The following is a 19,955-nucleotide window of genomic DNA, read 5'->3' as shown; positions in this document are numbered from 1 at the left end:
CTTTAATTGAAGGACTGGACTGTAGTGATGTGGATTACTTGTGGATTGTTGTGATGTTTTTATCAGCTGTTTGGACTCTCATTCTGACGGCACCCATTCACTGCAGAGCATCCATTGGTGAGCAAGTGATGGAATGATACATTTCCCCAAATCTGATGAAGAAAAACCTTTTGAGTACATTTTCAGAAAATTAGCATTTTTGGATAAACTATTTCTATAAATCTAGAGATGGTGGTTATTCTGGTAACATTCGAGCAGATGAATTTGATCAGAAAAACACATGCACTAACAATCAGCTGAAACGCCCGTCTGTAAATTTGTCACAGACTCGGCCAATTACACACAACTGAACTGACACCAAGAAATCATTCATCATCACTGCAGCCGTCTCACTTGATCGTTTCAGAGACAAATGCACACGCACATACATGCATGCGAACCCGCCGCCTTGATTAATTGGGTCATTTCAGTCAGAAAACTATAATGAATTACGCTGCAGACTTCAGCGTAATGTCATGAATTCCATCCTTACTGTGATAAACTACCAGCAGAGTAATGCCATTTCAATTGTTTCTAACCAGAAATACATCCATCTGCGCTGATAGCTAACAAGATGATTAATTGTTTTTGAAAATATTATCTCTTAGTTACTTACATGATTGCATGCTTTTATTTTAAAATATAGAGGTGAATTCAGTAACTAGTTGTAGCTCTTTTGTAGCTCTCGAAATTTGATATATTGATTCTTTTCTCATAATATTGCATTTATTTATGTTTATTAATCTCATCTCATTAGTCGCACAGATGAATGAGCAGGTTGTCTAATTATACTTGTAAGAAATGCACAAAAGTGAAACTGCATGAAACATTGAAACCGTTTATCCAGATACACACTTTCCAAAACACAAAAGTCCCATGCATATTTAAATTCTATGCAAATGAGGCTCATTATAGAATGTGCTGTATTAGCAGGCTTATGCAAGATTCACAACCGACTACCTTTAGCTGACGAGTGTGAATTTGAATCAAATTGTCCACAAACCACACAAAGTTGAATTGGAATGACAGGAAGAAAATACTGATTAGCAATGCAGCACAGGTAATGCATTCTGAGAAATGAAGTGTTATTCCACCTTTGTCTATAAATAAAAGTCTGCAAAACCTGTAAAAATGTCAAAACTTTTTAAAATTTGTATTTATGTTACAAAGTTGTCAATTCAATATTCAGTTTATCTAGTCATACTTGTTCTTGTGAAAAACAACCTTTTTAGGGGTTTACATTACTTACTGTAAATCTCAGCTCATTTCTAGTCTACTTCCTATTTCAAATTTGAATTTCAGTTCTATATAAAATTTGCTACCACAATTAAAATTCAGTTCAGGAAATTAAATAAAGCACACTGTAAAACTTAACAGTCCAATTTATTAATTTAACTGTGAACTCAATAACTGATTACTTTCAACAATATAAACTAAGAGAGTTAAATTGCATAAAATAATGGAGTTTAATTGTATTTTAGGAAATATTCTTTTAGTGAACTCAAATTAAATAAGTTTACTCACAACAATTGGTTAGTTATAACTAACAAGTTAGCATTAAAAAAAAACATTATTGTGTAAAAACGTATTTTGTTAGGAATCATAGCTCATATTGCTTTTATTATATTTTCATAGTATTGTTAGATACAGTACAATGTTGTTTTAGTATAAATGATATACTATTATACTTTTATTTTGAGTTAGATTTTTTTATATATTTTCTGTTTTCACTTTAATTTTAAAGTTGTAGTAATTGTTTAGTAAATATATATTTTTTTATATGTATAGTATTTATTAATCTTTATTTATTAGTTGGAGTTATTTTAATTCTTCTAGTTAAACTGAATGAAAAATGGAAATGTTGCCTTCATATATATATATATATATATATATATATATATATATATATGTATGATTAAAAACCATGAGATTATTTTATACATGTACTTATTTATGTATGTAAAATTAAATTGTCAATTATTGTTAATTTCATTTTTATGTTAACATTTCTTTTACAGTATTCAGAAAAGCAGGGTATTTCAGCCACATAATCACACTTTATTGAATTGAATTGCAATTTTAGAAGCATTCTGCACCCTATAATATTATTATATGACTGGATCACAGTGGTGGAGTAAAGATGTCAGTGTGCATGTTGTGTATTTCTGGGGTCATGCACCATTCCCACTCTCTCCAGGTATTACAGACGGACTTGGTTAGCACTAATTTTCTGGGTGTGTTTGTGTCATTACCTGATTTGCATTAGTTCCTCCAGTGACTCGAGTGTTAAAGCGACACAGACAGTGCATGGAAATAAATAGCACAATTAATTCCCCCCAGTGTGTTGTGACATTACCCCAAACATGTCTGTTTACTGCCGAAGATCTTCTGGCTGTGTTGATGAAATTACAAAGCTAAGGTTTGGCGTCTTTGAGACATGATCCTCAAACAACACCTAAACTCCACAGCCTGCTATTTTTTCTGCCATAATTATCTTGTATATTCATGCGTGCTGCTTATGAGTTTAGAGACACTAAAACAGCAATGCTAACAGCAGTGATAGTGGTTAAATGCGATGCATTCTGGGTGTTTATTTTCCTTTGATGTTAAATTCAAATATGGTTGTACTGTAACAGTAACAGTCCTCAAACTGATCTACACTGAGAAAACATCTGTTTGAGACTCAGAAACATCTGATTATTGAGCTGTGAGCTGCTACAGTTTATGTATTGATGTTTGTTAGTATTCAGGGGACAATGAAAGAATTTACTGTCTGGATGTGGGAAATGCGCAAAACACAGGCTTACCTTCATAAACTACACACACATTTATATGAAGCACATGTTGGCTTAAACTATTTGGAGTTCAGGAGTCGAGAAGTGTGCATTTCCCACAGGAACAGAGATGTTTGGGGTCTTTTCTCACCCAAAGCTGTTTTTATTTGATTAAAAAAAATACAGTAAAAACAGTAAAATTATGAAATATTATAACAGTTTAAAATAAATGTTTTCTATTTGAATACATTTTAAAATATAACTTATTCCTGTGATGTACAGCTGAATTTTCAGCAACATTACTTCAGTCTTCAGTGTCACATGATCTTCAGAAATCATTTTAATATGTTGATTTGCTCCTCAAGAAAAAATTCTGATTATTATCAATGTGGAAAACAGTTGTGCTGCTTCATATTTTCATGGAAATTGTGGTACATTTTATTTTTTCATGATTCTTATATATATATATATATATATATATAGATATATATATATATATATATATATATATATATATATATATATGTGTGTGTGTATAGTCATGCTGTTCTGCTTAAATATACTATACTATAAAAACTATAAATCATTTCGTTATATATTTCCCAGTTGGCTTTCGTTCATCAAGCCGATGGCAGGAGAGAATGTGTTTCTGACCAATCACAGTGACCTGAGGCCACGGCTGACAGTATGTTCATTTACATCTTAACATAAACGGCCAAAACGAGACTCGCTAAAGCACTAGTGAAAGTGTTTCATACAGGAAATCGGTTAATGCAAATCAGCTGACCTGAGCACGAACAAATGTTCTTATGAGACACTCGCGTAATGCTTTCATAAATCCCTATGAATATAGTTGACCTTTTCACAGGAAGTGAATTAAAAGAGGGACAGATCCATACATGTCACTATGGATTATAAAAGACTCTTATCTATTTAAAGAGGAACTCGGGATACGGATGGCCCGTTCGCATTCCCAGAGGAAAATCTGATCACTTCCTCGTCTGCTGGATTTGCAAACGCATGCATGTCAAGATTATCGGTGGTGTTAAAGTTAGAGAGGACAGCAGACAGAATAACCTCAACTTCACCCTGCAGACACAGCAAATGGAGCTAAAATTAAATCACACACACACACACACACACACACACACACACACACACACACACACACTCACACACACACACACACACGCACACACACACACAAACAAAAAAAAACAGTGAACACACACTCAAATAATTACTGTATTTTACTGGAATACTTCCTCATTTGCAAACCACTCGTAGTCCAGCTTAACAAGACACTGTATGTGCTGATGTAGCGCTGTACTGTGCATATTTAAGCATTTCGGCATCTGAAATGGTTTACTGTCAGAAAATGTGCTGCAGTTGATGAAGAGCTACTTTTTTGTTTTGCAAGTATGTGTTTAATATACTATCTGAATGTATAATATCCGGCATTGCTGTTTTCTGTCATTTACAAATACGACTCTTTTCTTGTGGATGTACACAAAAAATTGGGGTAAGCAAAATGATTTATTTAAAAAAAAAAAAAGTAATATTGTGAAATATTATTACAGTTTAAAACAAACTGTTTGAATATATATTTTAAAATTGTTTAAATATTTATTATTTGTAATAACAATAACTAAAATAGAAAAAAAAAAAAAATTTAAAACTCCATATGCTAAAATACTACTAATTTAAGTAAAAATAAATACACAAATACAGGGAGTGTCAATATTTCTGTGTGCAAACTGAAATTAGGTGCTAAAACAACAAAAAGCATTGAAACAGAACTGCTTGTAGCAGGTGTGGGTTGTTATTGGTGAACTCTCTCCTGACAGCTGAACTCATGATGTTTGTATGTGTGTGTGTTCGTTCAGCACAGAGAAGCTCACGCTCTTCACCTTTCGCCACTGTTTTCCTGTTTCTTGTTCAGCTGTAGGACTTGGTAATTGGAAAGATAAAATCAATAACAATTGAGGATAAGATATGTGTGCGCACACACACACACACTCACTCACTCAATACAGGCAGAAATGAGCAGCAGCAGACCTGGACAGGTGCACAGCAGTCTCTCTGTTATTCTGCTCTCTGGAAATGGCTCAGCTTTTTCCTTCAGTGAAAGTCTGTGGGATACTAAAAGTTTAAAGCTTGAGTTCAGAGGCTTTCAATCACTGTTTGATTAAAAGTTTGAACAATATTAATAATCCTACTTGCCTTAATAAACTCTGCTATACAGTATATATATATATATATATATATATATATATATATATATATATATATATACAGTATGCGTTTTGAAGTTTTCATTTCTCTTTGGAGTGTTACAAGCTGATTGTGCATAGATAAGATCCCTGAAGTTGCAAAGACTAAAGTCTCAAAACCAAAGAGATATTCTTTATCAGTTAAGACTCTGCCACGCCCCCTAAAATGGCTCGTTCTAACACGCCCCCACATGTCTACATCACTATGTGAAAATATTTCCGTAATGCCGCCCAAATGTTGAACTTCATCAAGTCATCTTCACAACATCTAGATGCCTAAATGCATTGAGTTGCTGCCATGTGATTGGCTGATTGGCAATTTGTATATATATAAGAAAATACTGTCATTTCATAAAAAAACATATGACAGAAATGTAACGGCTGGACTGACTGCATTTGCTTCTCATCAGAGAGACTCTCTGGTAGATGTTTCACCTCCTATTGATCACAGTCTGATATTGATTGAAATAGAAGCCATAGGGATTGGGGTTCATTTGAGAGTGAAAGAGATTGAAGGAGGAAAACTGGGCAGAACTCCAGAATGAAAGGGAGAAGGAGATTTTTGCACAGTCTAAAGAAAATGCCAGTGGTATTCTTGTGCATGTTGCTATGCGATTGCACATTATCATATATGATTTATCGGACAATGTCAATGTTATTTTATTTGTATTTTGAAATAGCTTTTAATTTTATATTTTCAGTTTTCATTTTATTTTTAATTTTAGTTTTAGTAATTTTGTTTTTGGCATTTTTATTTATTCATTCATTTATTTATTTTTAAATAAAAAAAACTAAACTAAAAAAAAATTCTCTTTTTTCAATATTTTTCTCATTATATTTTTTATTATTTCTATTTAACCATCATTGTTTATTTCAGTTTGGTTTAGTAATTTTAGTACTTCAACTTATTCATTTTAGTTTGCTGGCAAGCCAACATTACTAATTTTCCTTTCTGACATTAATAGTTTTTCATCTGATATTTATAATTTTATTTCAGCTCTATTTTAATTACCAAATATTACCAAGTTTTAGTTTTAACAATAACAACACTGGGCATTATTTGATATTTTTTGTCAATATTGTGCATGCTTATTATTATTATTATTTTTTTATTATTATTTTATTAATTTAAAACCACTCAATTATAATCACAGTTTAAATGTATCTTTTCATGCTGTATTACAGTCTATGAGTATAACGTGATGCCTAACTTCACTTGTAGCCTTTAAATTATTTATTTTAGTTTTTGGTGTATTATTATTTATTTAGACAAGGGCTGGACAATAATTCAATATCGATATGTATCGCGATAAAAAAAATTCAATAACGGTGATATGGTTTTTAAACACATTTCCGATATTTCGATATACCAGTGTTCCCCATACATTGATTTATTTGTGGCGTTTGACTTCGTTGAATAAATATGAGCACTGTACGTTTCAAAATCAAAACACGTCGCGGGTGTTTTATATGAATGTATCTCTGAAGGGAACCGACTGTTTTCAGAAAAGTTTCGATGCCATTTTCATTTTATCTGATAAAGAAGCGTTCATAGGCGCAGCTCCTTTGATTATAGCCGTTACTGGAGAAACCGCTGGGTCTACCACTCTCACAGCGCCTCCTGCTGGCAGACAATCAGTTTGCATTTAAGCCCGGCTCCAGCAACATGCTTTTTTTTCCTGCAGCAACTCAAGAGCACTCCTAAAGCACATTTGTTTCAATCTATATCCAAAAACAGTTACAACAGTTACATGTACTGCAAAAAACAGTTAAATTTTGAAATATTTTTACTATTTAAAATAACTGTTTTATTTTAAAATGTAGTTTATTCCTGTGATCAAAGCTGAATTTTCAGCATCATTACTCCAGTCTTGACATGATCTTCAGAAATCATTCTATTATGCTGATTTGCTGATTATCAATATTTAAGAGAGTTGAGTACTTTTTTTCAGGATTCTTTGATGAATAGAAAGATCCAAAGATCAGCATTTATCTGAAACAAAGCTTTTGTAACATTACATTTTGAGTTACATTTGATTTGATTACACTATTCCATTCAAAAGCTTTTAGTCAGCATCATTTCTTTCTTTCTTTCTTTTTTTGGAAAGAAATTATAGAAATTTTTGTTTAGCAGAGATGCTTTAAATTGATCAAAAGTGATGATAAAGACATTCATAATGTTAAAAATTATTTCTATTTCAAATAAATGTTCCTTCTAAACTGTCTATTCATCAAGAAACCTACTCAGCTGATTTCAACAAATTATTTTTGAGCAGCAAATCAGAATATAAGAATGATTTCTGAAGGATCATGTAATCAGAGTAATGATGCTAAAAATATAGCTTTGAAATCACAGGAATAAAATACATTTTAAAATATTTCCAAATATAAAACAGTTATTTTAAATAGTAAAAATATTTCAAAATGTTACTTTTCTTGCTGTATTTTGGATCAAATAAATGCAGGCTTGGTGAGCAGAAGAGAATTCTTTAAAAACATCAAAAATCTTACTGTTCAAAAGCTTTTGACTGGTAGTATATATTAGCCTACAGTTTGAAGTTAAAGATATTAATTTTAATTAGGTGAGACTGAAATGATTTTTTGACAGTGATTTCACATTTATTGTTTGTATGAAGGCTAAATACAAAAAAAAATGTTTTTTTTTTTTTTTTTTTTTTTTTCAAAAATATTAAATGGTTTTAAAATGAGGTGTCAGACATGGCAAATTCATTTTTCATAAATGTATATACACTGACATCTGTTGTGGGCGTTCTTGGCAGTTTTTTTACGAGGCGCTTTTATAGTGTTCATATCGATATCGGAATTATATCGTATCGACCGAAATTAAGAAATATATTGTGATATAAATTTTGGCCATATCGTCCAGCCCTAATTTAGACAAAATATGCTACATAAAATATAGTTTAAGTGGTGTCTGCCATTTATAGTGAGGAATCATACATGTCTGTAGCACAAATGCCTTTGGGATATTTTACAGCTTTAAATCTTTATGTTAGAGCTTAGTGGTTTGTTCAAATCATTAATTCTAAATGTAATCAGCAGTAGTAGTGATGCTTGACTTAACAAACACCTCTAAATATAGCAAGCTAAATTCAAGCATCTGTGATGAAGAAAAATGTATTTAGAGAGAGAGCAGGTACAGCACCAACCAACCTTCACAAGGCGTTACAGGCCACAGTAAGGAGAAATTCAGAGCGTGCACACACACACACACACACACACACACACACACACACACACACACACACACACACAGTAATTAAGCACATTCATTACAACACACACACACACACACACACACACACACATAGAAAACGGTAAACAGCCTTATTGGAGTAGGATATTTTCCCCGCTGGCCTGACCATCGCTCTTCATGCAGCGGGTCAATACAGTGGGGGAGAGTAGGATGCTTTGTAGCCCGTCTGACCGCTGCCATTGAGCGGCATTATCTCAGTGCCAGCAGCAGGACTGATGTGATTTCATTCTGCTCTATTATCTTGCTCTGCTTTGGCTTCTTGAATTAATGCAACCTGTTTATTTATTCTTGTTTTCTGCTGTCTAGTTTCCTGGCTGATTATTGACTTTCTTTTCCAGTGTCCTAAAATTAAAAGGCTAAGTATTCTATATATAACCAGATTTGTAAAATTTTGGATTTTTAGGATGTTGTTGTTGGGGTGTTGTTGGTTAATTTTTTGGGGTGATAAGCTGCTTTGAAACAATCTACATTGTGGGTGGTTGTCAGGGTGTTGTGAGTGTTTTTATGGCACTGTGGGTGGTTTGTAGGGCATTGTGAAAGTTTTTTAGAGTATTGATGGTAGTTTTAGGGTGTTGTGAGTGGTTGTTAGGGTGTTGTGGGTGGTTGTTAGGGTGTTGTGGGTGGTTGTTAGGGTGTTGTGGGTGGTTTTTAGAGCATTGTGGTTGGTTTTTAGAGCATTGAGGGTAGTTTTAGGGTGTTGTGAATGGTTTTTAGAGCATTGTGGTATAGGTTTTTAAAATAGGGTGTTGTGGGTGGTTATTAAGGCATTTTACGTGGTGTTTAGAGCATTGTGGGTGGTTGTTATGGTGTTGTAGGTGGTTTTAGGGTGTTTTGGGTGGTGTTTAGAGCATTGTGGGTTATTTTTAGGGTGTTTTGGGTGGTTGTTAGGGTGTTGCGAGTGGTTTTTAAAACATTGTGGGTGGTTTTTAGGGTCTTCTGCATTGTTTTTAGAGCTCCGTGGGTGTTTTTTTGAGTGAGAGTGGTTTTTAGGGTGTTGTGTGTGGTTTTTAGAGCATTGTGTGTAGCTGTTAGGGCGTTGTGGTAGTTTTTTAGGGTGGAGTATTGTTGACAGCTGTTAGGGCGTTGTGGGCTATTAGAGTATGGGTGTGGGTGTTTTTTTTAGGGTAGGTTGTTGTGAGTGACAGGGAGTTGTGGATGTTTATTAAGGTAGAACATTGTGGGTGGTTGTTAGGATGGTATGGGCTGTTAGGGTGTTGTGGTTGGGTTTTTAGGGTAGTTTAAATAACACAATAAAGCAAATGCAAACTTTTTAGAAGTGCAAGACAGAAAAAAGGAACTTTGTAAAGACAAAATATAACTGCACACTCACTTAAGCATTTTTAGGTTAGGGCAGTGTTGTTGGTTATAAGTGTTTTTCTGGGCATTGTATGGGGCTTTTAGGGTGTTGTGGTTAGTTTTTAAGGTGTTGTGAGTGATTGTATAGTAAGTATAGTAATTTAGTAAATAATTGTATTTAAAGTTACTTCCAGTACAGTTACAAGTGCAGGTCTTCTAAAGTAACCTGAGGTTAAAACCAGTGTTATGCAGCAGCCAATAGCTACGGCTCATGGCTCACTCCTTATGGGATTTTAACCCACAGCCTTCTAGTTTCCATCCCAAACCCACATCACACCACACATTACTGACTCAAAAGGATGTGTAACAAAACCCTAATTGATGTGTAACAGAACTCTAATTGGAGTAGAGTTCTTTACTATTGTATTGAAAGGAGGAAGATCACTGTAATTGAGCGGGTCGTTATGCACTAATACAGCTGTCTTGACCTCGAAATGGCTCATGCGTGGAACTGTGGAGCTGGGTTTAGTGCAGGTGCAGGATTGGCAGATGCTGTGATGGATGCAGTGAGCAGCATTAATCATGCTCCACCAGCATGGCTGCTTCTAATCTTTTAATGCACGGAAGCAGATTTGGGTCGCTGTAGAACCTTCTCACAGACTGGAACCCTGTTTCTGAAAGCAGGTGTCATCATCTCTGTGGGGTTCTGCAGTATCTGTTTTCCTTTATTTGTGCCTGCAAAAGAGCCAGCAGCCCTGAAGGACGTCCTGCTACGCTGGCAGAGATGCAGTGCTCTGCTGCCCATAAGAGCTCCAGATCAGATGTGCTGGATTCACACGTGGATGACACGCTGATCTGCACGCTCTACTAATTCTATTCTCACCTGAATTAGAGCATCTTGCTGCTTTAGCTTGAAACTCACAGACTCTTAGATTCTTCTGAAGGGCATCTGTTATGGCTCTCTGGAAATCTTAATCTGTACAATTGTGCATTTCAGTGTTTTTACCAGGTAAGTGATGTCCTACTGTAGGTTGATATGGGGATAACCCTCAGATGAGGGGGTCTTGACCCCCCGTCCCCCCGCTATTTACGCCCCTGTGCATTTTAGTCAAGTTTTAGTCAGTGAAATCTTTTGTCTCGCTGTATAATGGATAAACTGATAAAAATGATTTTTGATCAAAATTATAACCGTAATGATTGTTGTCATTTGAGAAATTTCTTTTTGCATTTCAGGTATTGTACTTTAAGCACAATCAATAGAATGTCGACTCATCCACATGGTTTATTTGACCAAATCTATTGTAACCATTTATTATAGGCTATTCATTCAATAAATTAATATCAAAGATTTATGCACGCTCTCTGTCAACATATAGAAAACTAGTAAAACAAACAAAAAATATTATAAAAGTGAAATTCTTAATAGTAATTTCAATAATTCCAACTGCCATTTTATGGTCCTAGGCCTTCCACAGACCACATAAATACATATAAATACATATGTACCATTTAACTTAATGATTGTTATCGGTATGTGAAGAGACTTTCATCTTACCTTTCCTTTAAGCCGAACATCTCACATGGAGATCGCTAAACTTACTTTTCAGATCATAAATTTTTGTAAAGTTTTTTAAAAAAAATTTTTAAATGCATTTTAGTCTCATCTTTTAGCATCAATGATGCAAGTTGATATAGTCACGGCTATCGTTTATTGACCTTGTAGTTTCGTCATCGTCTTGTTTTAGTCATGGGACAAAAGCTGGTTAAAGAACATTTTTCATCATAGTTTTCATTAATGAAATTAACACTACACTAGAGCAGTGATATGTTGTGATGATTTTTCTTTGAATGTCATGATAAATTTTAGCCTGTAGCTTAGGGATCGACCGATATGCATTTTTCAGGGCCGATGCCGATACCGATTATTACAGCTCAAGGAGACCGATAACCGATATTTTGAACCGATATGTGTCTAGTGTAAAAATGAAAATTAATGTCAAAATTAAGAATAAAAAGGCCTCTGACAAAGACTCTCTTTTAATTATTTTAACACATCTTTAATTCTGAGAACTGTTCATAATAACAACATTAATATTAATAATAACAACAAAGATAAAAAGTGCTGGGAGCATCCATCAGCAGCATTCTGTAAACTTAGTAAAACTTGCATCCATCAGCAGCATCCTATAAACAAAGTAAAACTTAAAGCAAATTTAAACAGCAACAAATGAACAAATAATGAAAAATAAACGTAATCTCTCTCTCTCTCTCTCTCTCATATATATATATATATATATATATATATATATAAATATATATACAACCCAGAATATATATATATATATGTGTGTATGTGTGTGTGTATGTATGTGTGTGTGTGTTATATTTAGCATTTTATTTGCAACCCAGAATTGCATTAAAATCACACACAACCCATATTGTAATAGTTTTTTTTTTTTTTTTTTTTTTTTTTTTTTTTTTTTTTTGGTTGTGTAAAATGTTTGTTTTTGACTGTTTATCACGGCGATACAAACTAGGAAGCATACAGGACAGCGTCCTCCAGAAACGTGCAATGTGAGATTATTGACAATTTACGTTATTAGTATAGGGTTATTAGCAGGGTGCGATTTGTGAAATAAACAGATGCTTTTGAAAAATTTTATGAAATGTTTTTAATACGACGGAAATTGTATTTAGTGTGATCTCAGTTTAATAAAAACATTGTAAGCCTACGTTAGGCCTATTAATTGGAATGATTTAATGTCCACGGTTATCCAAACAACAAAATAAATCCACAAAACTAACAAATAACACAACGCACACCTATTAAACACCTAAAAAGATAAATCCATAATCATAAAAAGCGATTCAATATACAAAAGCGCTTCAATCGGATCGCGAATCATTTGATTCAGATCTGGACGTCAGAGCGGGTTTGCATGAAAGTTATTCAGCAGAGGCAGGGATGCATAGACCAGAAGGGGGGAAATCTCCCCCCCCGGCAAATCGCACCCATATTAGTCAAATGAGAGAGCGCGGCCGCGGAGATAACTAAATCAGGAATAGGGAGCTCGCGTCGCGTCAGGGCGTCAGAGCTCGCGCTTGATGCCCTTTCAGCTCTTCAAAATTGCATAATGGTAATTCTGAACCTGTATGATAAATTATTTTGCAATCATGTTAGAATAAAGCAATATTTCTCCAAATATGCGCAATTTTTTTGACTAAGAGCCCTAACGGAACGGACGCTGTTCAGTGAAGCTATGTGAACAACACACACACAAAAAAAAAACCGCAGCAGACGTGAATGAATTCATTCGTGTTGCTAATCTATTCACAAGTTAACGTTAAGTTGGCCGAATGGTGAGAGAAGTAGGTTTTAGTTTCACTATCTCAGCACTGATGTGATGATCCGTTAAAGCATGACGGACATTGACCGGGAATTCACAGTATAATAACTGAACGGGGCTTGTCATCATAAATCGATTATATTTTAGGTGTATTGCAACTTCAGTGTAGTGATTTATTGCAAATTCAGGAACGTTTACTGCATTCTTACCTTCGAGAGATAACTTATTGATGTGTGATGATGATCACTGAAGCAGCTCCTGTGCTTTCGGTGTGAGAGCGGAACATTTTCCAGCCGCGCCAGCCGTATTGATTGGCCAGGCTCGTGACTCCCAACAAATCAGACGGACGATGGGCGGGGCTTAGTCGAGGCCACAGAGCGGTGCGCTCTGACTGAGGTGGCTGGATCAGTGCCAGATCGCGCATTTCAAAATAAAATGGTTTTATCGGCAAATCGGTTTTGAAAATGGCCGATGCCGATAACAATAAAAATGCTTAATATCGGCGCCGATAATCGGCCACGCCGATAATCGGTCGACCCCTACTGTAGCTTGGTGCTTCCTCTACATATTCTAGTGCATGTGAAAGATCAATTAAACAAACAGCTGCATTGTTTGAGGAAGCAAAAACAAGCATGGCTTTGAGGAATCACTGCACTGTATGGAATATGGATCTGTTCTGCAAATACAGACTCATGTTCAGTCTGGTTCTCCACATTGCTGGTCTACAGGAAGAGCGTTTTCAGCTTGTTTGAGCAGCTCATCAAGAGGTTCTTGCATGGACTCGCCGCAGGCAGTGAAAGACATGAGGATGTTGCCAGATTGGAATCCATTATGAGCAATTCTGCACGTCTCCACATTAGCCAGCAGCTGATTCCACTGCAGTTACTGCTTTTGATTCATGATGTGGCAACCATGCATAGTACTACTTAGCAGTGCAAAGGGAAAAAATAAACCTCCAAATCAAACATAACCTTAAAATCAAACTTTTAAATTATTACCGTGAATTAACATCATTCAAAATTAGGCATAGCTTTCGTTCATTCACTTTTATTTTTCATTATTTTTTTTATTTTTTTTTAATTATTGTATTTTTCTTTCTTTTTTTCATATTTTCTATTTTTTTCATTCATTTTTATTATTTAATTTTTTTATGCATTTTTTTTATTATTTATTATTTATTAATTGCTTTTTTTAACCCTTCTTTTTTGTGATTTGTTAAGGTGTGTGCACATCCTGTTGCTTTCTTTTGAAAAACACAACAGGTTTGGCACACTGGTGTTGACACAGACATGTTAAACCAGTGTTTAATGTAGTCTGGTTCTTTTTTTTTTTCATGTGGTTTTGTTTATGATGAAGACACGTCAGCACCTGTTGACATCTATGTTATTTGAAGTTTGATCGGATTCTCAGCCTTTGACATTAACAACAACAACAGATATGAGAAGTGATTTTCCTTCCCTTTAAAACTTGATAAGCTTGTTTATTTATTTTAATAATTTCTAATTATGTTTGCGTTTTCATTTAGCACAGTTCTCTCCCTGCTGTCCGCCACTAAAATGGGTCACAAACCCCCTGTGACTGCTGGGTTGTGACTCATTTTTGGTCCACGGATGTAAAACAGCACTATGGGGATGGTTTCTGTCTAATACCATCAGATAAAACAAGCTCCTCTGTGCCCCTGTGTATCTTCTGGCTTTTGTTCAAGCAGAATTTTTTTTTATCACTTTTTGAGTTTGTTGCATTAGCAGCATGACACATGCAAATGTTGCATGATGTAGGGCCCTATGATTTACGCGATGCTGAAAACATGGACACGATCACAGAATCCAGTCATAATAAAACTGACTGTATAATGTGCGATGTCATAGAATTTGTCACATTTTGTATAAAAAAATCAAAAGTAGCTCACAACACAGAATTTCATGGGGGATAAATACAATAAACTTGCTGTTTATACATTTACTTTTTGATGATTAAAATGTAATTAATCTATTGAAGAAAAAATAGAATGGAACTTGAGAAAAAATAAAACTTGTTTTGTAGGGCACTAAAATTGTAATTTCTTTTAAACTTTTGATAAATTGATTCTAAACTGTATTTCATGACTTCGATTAATTAGACTTGCTTTTTGACATTTACAAATTTTAAGCATTAAAACAGAAAAATTAAAATGGAAAATTTGAATTTTGGAAAAAAGTAAAACTTTTTTCATGATTATAGTTAATTAGACATGCTTTTTAATTACTCAAATTGTATTCAACCATTAAAACAGAGTCCAGAGAAAAAAAATAAATGAAAAATAAAACCGGATTTCATAGGCCCCTATGCATGCACTGTAGTAACTGAACTGTGTTTATCTGCATTAAATATTTGTTGATAACTGTGCCACATCAGTTTTTGATTTCTTAGCATTTTATGTAAGAGATGAATTCATTACCATTCAAGCAGTATTATCACAGGTGTCATATCTGAACACACAAAAGCCTTTTCCTCTGCGAGCGGCCCATAAACAAACACATAATAGAGCCATTCAATTATCGGCCTCGAGATAAACCACCAGTGGGACTCGCCAGTGTCAATAACGCTGATAAAAGAGATTCAGAATGCATTTGTCACACACATCAGACTCTATAAACAGAGGAAACACTTACGCAGAAAAATCAGCCAAAACCTGTTTAAACTGAGCTGCAAGAAAATCCTCTATTCTGTCTCGCAACCGCTTCGTTCATGTAGCAATTTGTCCAGTTTATTTCCTTTCAATTTGGAGAAGCTACAAAAGGTACAATTCATCCTCAGAGGAAAAATTGCTTTGTTTTATGTGCAAAACAGTCTCATTATCACATTATCCCAAATAAAATGATGATTTTTAATATATATATATATCTTTTCATTTCAGTACTAGTCAGAGATGAGGAAAGGATCCGTCTGATATTTCTACAGTTGATTTTATTGCAGGGTTTTTTTGGCAGTAAGAAAAGGCATTGATAGACCAGCTAAACATACTTGAATTTGAGTCAGTGTCTCTCGTAATGTGACCTGGCCGTGTGACAGATTGCAGCTCCGTTTGCTTGCGAGCCACAATTGGACGTAATGACATGCTAGAGAATTGTGTGCTTTCAACTTTGTAGCAGCCATTTGTCGTGTCTTTCTCTTTTTTTTTCTTTTTCAATTTCCTAACGTGAGGTCTCTATGAAATTGATTTACTGACTCTGGTGTAAGAAAAAGACTTGCAACAAAGAACCCAGACCTGAACCTCTTTGGGATTAATTGGAGCCGTGCAATTTGCAATTTTAATCTGTGGATAAAAAGAAAAAAAAAAGCAGCACTTCTATCTCATGTGTTTAAAAGGAAACTGAAATGGAAAATGAAAAATAGATATAGAAATGAAAGCTGTGTCCCCTGGGGAAGCCACTGTGGTTCTTTTATTAAGTATAATAAGTAACTTGTGGTTTAGAGTGTGTAGGCAATCATGTGAGCAAATTATTTCATCACATGACTTGAAGCTACTTATTTTCAGTCCAGGGATTTATATTTAAAAGTTTTATATTTTAAAGTTTTATATTTAAAAATTGCTTAATTTTATTTAATAAAACATGCTTAAACTATGATAGGAACACATTATCAAATAAATTCCTACACTGTAAAAATGAGTTTTTAATGTATTTTTAGTCTAGGTCTTTTTTTTTTTTTCGTGTGGTTTTGTTTATGATGAAGACACGTCAGCATCTGTTGACATCTATGTTATTTGAAGTTTGATCGGACTCTCAGCCTTTGACATCAACAACAAAAACAACAGATATGAGAAGTGGTTTTCCTTCCCTTTAAAACTTGATAAGCTTGTTTATTTATTTTACTAATGTCTAACTATGGTTGCATTTTCATTTAGCACAGTTTTCTCCCTGCTGTCCACCACTAAAATGGGTCACAAACCCCCTGTGACTGCTGGGTTGTGACCCATTTTTGGTCCATGGATGTAAAACAGCACTATAGGGATGGTTTCTGTCTGATACCATCAGATAAAATTAGCTTTTGCTCTTCTGGCCTTTGCTCAAGTAGAAAAAAAAATATCACTTTTTGAGTTATACATAAGTCTAAAGAACTACATTATTGCCTAAAAAAAAAAATATGTAAATAATGTTCCATGACACAAAAACAGTATTTATAAAATTAGAGTGTATTTTGGCATCCACCATAAAAAACAAACAAAAAAAAATGTATATATGATATAACCCAAAATTTGCATAAAAAATATTGGCTCAAATATGAATTTGAACCTGTTTACTGATGTTTTTGTGTCTGAATTGGAGCAAATTCCTGCATCCATGAAGAGATAGCAGCATTGAGAGGGATTCATGCTTTTGATATTAAATGTTCAACAAAACTCAAGAGCATCAGTGAGATCTGGGGATCGCTCACTGGCTTTTCCAGTTCATCAGTGGGATTCAGTGAGTCTTCAGGTCTGGGTTTGTGCATGCCAGTCAAACTCATCCCCACCAGAGTCAGAATCCCAAATAAAAAAGGACTACTGCAATGAAGTTGGAAACAAATAACTCTCTAGAATTTCGCTGTATGTTGTAGCAATGGTGTACGATTACATTGGAATTACTGGAGTAGCCAAACCCATTCATTAAAGAGCGGAAGTCCACATGCTTTTGGCTGTATAGTGTGAAGATGAGATCCTGCCAAGAGAAAACAAGAAAACACCTCTCCTGTCAACATGCTCACACTGAAATAAACTAGCAAAGGGCTTTCCCCTTTGTTTTCCCAGTCTCATACTTCTCAGAAGAAACAAACCCATCACAGATCCTATTTGAAGCAACTTTGTACCACTTACAAGACAGGTTGGTGAACAGGGTCATTCCCCAGAGAAGCAGCGGCTCAGTGGTTTCCACGGCACTGAGGATCCATAAATCAAACGCTGGGCTGTGTAATATCATAAAGTACTCAGAGAGGCTTTCAGGGCCGCTGCTGCTGCGTATGTGTGTAATAAACTTAAGAAGCCAGCAGCAACAAAATACCGCAGCGGCTACATACAGCAATGACCACACACACCACAAAACACAAGGAAATCACAGGAACAGTCTCTCAGAGCGCTGGATCGCAACTGGTGGGTCGCTGGTCTGAGGTTTGATTTGATGGGTCAAGAATAGCAGGGAAAAAAGCCATATAAACCATTACCATATAAATGAAGCATAGTTAGGGCATTTCAAAAATGCATCTCTTCTCTTTTGTTCTTGATTTCAAAAGCAATTGAAATCTGACATTTTGGTGCAAATTCATCTGATACTTAATATTAATATGGTGAATGCTAATACAATTTCTGGCTCAGTGTGTGTATTGTGGTTTTGCTCGTAAATTATACTTGTGCATGCACAAAATGTTAAATTAATACCCTTTTCAGCTGTTTCTGTGCTATTTTAATACTTTTACATGCATTTTAATGTTTATTTTAAAAATAATTTATGCATTTTCAATGCATTTTTAAAAATGGTTTTATTAATTGAGGAAATGCATGCAAAAATATGTATGTTTGTTTGTTTGTTTGTTTGTTTGTTTTGCATGCATGCATGTTCATGAAAATGCATGCAAAAATGCAAAATGTTACATTCTGAAGTAACCAAACACTTTTAGGTAAATATAAAACCCGAGTCCTGAAACAAAACCAGCTGAGAGCCGCTGTCGTATACTCTTACTTTTCGTTACTGTAGTTTAGTGACACGGCAAACACAAACTACTAGTTATAGACCCGTGGAGTGATTAATGCAGGCTGAGAGGTTGTATGCACAGATGAGTGGTGTCATGGGTCATCTCACCTCAGCTCTCAGTGTCTGTCCGCGCCGCTCATCTGACTGAACGATGCTTTTAATCCAGCTGGAGACCAAACCCGTCCGGCGTCTGATTCCATGAGGCTTCACTGTATTAAAATCCAACTCATGTGGTGAGACAGAAAATACTGAAACGCTGCACGAGGACGATGGCGATAGGAAAAGCCTCGGAAACAAGCGTTTGCAAATAGAAAAAGCCCGTTTGGACTCAGTGTGTCTCTCAGCTGCACTCGGATGAAATCACGATGCAATTCACCTCGTTCCTGAATGCTTGCGCGCGCTCCCTCTCTCTCTCTCTCTCTCTCTCTCTCTCTCTCTCTCTCTCTCTCTCTCTCTCTCTCACACACACACACACACACACACACACTTTTCTTTTTTCTGCCACCCGCCCCCATTACACTCTCTCTCCATTTCAATTCAATATAGTGTGCTTTTATTGCCATGACTAAAACTGTGCATTACTGGCATATACTGGCAACGCACCGCAAAATAAGTAAATTACATTTAAAATAACAATAGTACAAATAAAGTAAAGTTGGATTATCAAATAAAATAAATTAAATAATTTATTCATGCATTATTATATACATTGTTTAATATACTGACATGAGTGTTTTTTTCTTTCTTTCTTTCTTTCTTTCTTTCTTTCTTTCTTTCTTTCTTTCTTTCTTTCTTTCTTTCTTTAAATGTGATATTTTTTATAAAAAGGTAAGCTTTTAGGTTTTAAGCTTTGGTCAAATGTCAACACTTGAAGTTAACAGTCGACAGTTTCTACAGTCATTAGTTATTAATTCTGATCATGAATGTTAATACATTGAATGTTGGTGTCTTTTATCATATTGCAGTTGTGGTGATCGTATAAATACATTTTTTTTTTTGTATAGGTTATGTCTAAAAACACTTGTTACTTGTTTCTGTAAACTAGTAAATTAATTTACCAGGTTATTTTGCCCAAACTAAGGAAAAAAATCACTGGGATTTACAGGAATATTGGTAGCTGATATATTATATTATAACACAAAATTAAATTAAATAATATAAAATTATATTCTTGGCCCTTGAAGCTGCTATTTTTATTATTATATATTTATATTTTAAATCTATAATATTTTTACAATAATTAT

General features: G+C 34.7%; 1 protein-coding gene across 1 annotated transcript in view; it reads right to left on the bottom strand.

Annotated features, from left to right (window-relative positions):
• The window catches only part of LOC109061715 (transmembrane protein 121-like), a 41,933-nt gene extending 22,801 nt beyond the window's left edge, over nucleotides 1-19,132 (bottom strand). Inside the window, exon 1 of the mRNA XM_042778410.1 lies at nucleotides 18,820-19,132. The gene's annotated coding sequence lies outside the window, so the exon portion shown is untranslated. The remainder of the gene's footprint in view (nucleotides 1-18,819) is intronic.
• Between the last annotated feature and the right edge of the window lie 823 nt (nucleotides 19,133-19,955).

The sequence above is a fragment of the Cyprinus carpio genome, chromosome A20 (assembly GCF_018340385.1).
Source record: "Cyprinus carpio isolate SPL01 chromosome A20, ASM1834038v1, whole genome shotgun sequence".
Lineage (NCBI taxonomy): Eukaryota > Metazoa > Chordata > Actinopteri > Cypriniformes > Cyprinidae > Cyprinus > Cyprinus carpio.
The sequence above is the reverse complement of the archived record's forward strand: the minus strand, read 5'-3'. Positions and strand labels throughout refer to the sequence as shown.